Source organism: Anopheles darlingi, chromosome 2 (genome assembly GCF_943734745.1).
Source record: "Anopheles darlingi chromosome 2, idAnoDarlMG_H_01, whole genome shotgun sequence".
Taxonomy (NCBI): domain Eukaryota; kingdom Metazoa; phylum Arthropoda; class Insecta; order Diptera; family Culicidae; genus Anopheles; species Anopheles darlingi.
Genome location: NC_064874.1, coordinates 37,570,180 through 37,571,902, shown reverse-complemented (window position 1 = coordinate 37,571,902; position 1,723 = coordinate 37,570,180). Strand labels below are relative to the sequence as shown.

At 40.3% G+C, this 1,723-nt stretch overlaps 1 protein-coding gene across 7 annotated transcripts in view; it reads left to right on the top strand.

Moving 5' to 3' along the window:
* Positions 1-1,414, top strand: part of LOC125948513 (phospholipid-transporting ATPase ID) — a 33,102-nt gene extending 31,688 nt beyond the window's left edge. For all 7 annotated transcript variants that reach the window (XM_049674673.1, XM_049674668.1, XM_049674669.1 and 4 more), the window contains one exon: positions 1-1,414. This exon is cut by the window's left edge and continues 852 nt beyond it. The gene's annotated coding sequence lies outside the window, so the exon portion shown is untranslated.
* The last annotated feature ends 309 nt before the right edge of the window (positions 1,415-1,723 follow it).

Here is a 1,723-nt window from a genome sequence, read left to right as displayed (position 1 = left end):
GTAACCAGAACTGGTTGCAGTTATGTTCGCTGGAACAATGCCGAATCTAACACTAGCACTTATTTACTTATTGTGATCGTCCTGTGAAAATGAATGTTAAGGGGATACTCGTCGAAGTGTGAACAGAAGATAAAAGAACAACGCCACTCGATCAGTGGCGGAACACGTGGATAAGATTTAATTGTAAATACGGCACTACCGTATTTCGGAGACGCACGTAAGCATCGTCATGTGCATGCGGCGTTTCTCGTTTTGCATTATTGTGATTGGAACCGTACCCGTAACCAGAATAACCATAAAAAGTCCTGCATACGGAATGTGCGTGAAGGTGCGCACTGCTGTTGAACTAAGCAGAGCTCTTTAAAACAGATGGTAGCATGCCTAACGGTATATATATATACTTACATATACACAGATATATGTAAGAACAGATTTAACTGTACATAGCTAAGCATAGAAGCCATTCGGGAACGGAAAGAGTTTAGTGTCGAAAGAGGCTGTAAGCAGCCGAGTGTTAGCTCGAACCAAAAAGCAAACAAACAAAAAAACAATCACGAAGCAACTACTCTTGGCCAACGGACAGGAATGGAAGTAGCACGCGGTAACACTTCGTGGGTGCCTTGGGCTAGTGTTACGTCGGTAAATTTTACTAACAGTACCATCGTTTCAGTTTCGCTAAATTCTGCGGTGGGTCCCACATCGTGGGACTGTTACGTGTATTAGCCTTCCGTATGGGTGAATTACCTGTGTTTCTAATCCTTTAGCTACTGTGCGCATATGGTTTTTAGGTTGTTCAATTGTAGTCACCATGGATGTTGATAGTAAACGGTGAAGTTACATTTTAGTTTTTAAACAAATACGCCAGAATGAGTATTATATTTACACGAACTTCTATTTCTATTACTACTAGTGTAACACTTGAGCTATCTTTAACTTTTTCCTACACTTCTTAGTGAGACTCAGGTCGAAAATTGTCGGTTTTCTGTTGTCAGTTGTGCTGCTTGCTTGCTTAATTCTTGCTCAAAACACTATCGCTATCCATTCAGTCGGCATCGACACCATGGAGATTCGACCAGTTAGAAGATTCTATTTATGTACAAAGGGAGTTGAAGTAAATCGCTGTAGTCTGAAGAAGGAGCGATGTTGCATCTAATGCAGAACAAACGTTAACCAAAAGCTGAAAATCGTGAATTGTAAAACACACACACCAGGTACACCAGGTGAAAGAACACCCGGCGGTGCTCAAAAGCATTCCTAAGAAAACCACACAAAACACTATCAAGTACTACCTACTTACACACCCACCACCCACATAACCGTAAGGGTGTTACGAAACCAAACAGAACAGAGAACTGGGCAGGTGAACGAAACGAATAAAAAGTAAGACGTGAAAGGAATTATGGAAGAAAACAATCACGCGTTATCCATCACATTCTTCTAACCGGCGTAGCATAGAGTATCGCGTCGATAAAAAGAGTTGTTTAAAAGTGGGTTTAAGGGGGTTTTTGTATTTTCTGCAACATTTGAAATGCCTTAATATTTCCCCTACCCATTTCGAAAGTACAAGGTAGGTCAATTCAGAAACGTGTAATCATTAAGTTAACCTACTAAATTTCAATTTCATAAGCACTGGACTTTGCAGATCTATCGGCAAAACATTCGTACAGATTAGCTCCAAATTATTCTATTCAAATTGCAATTATACTTCTTCCATTACTCTTCC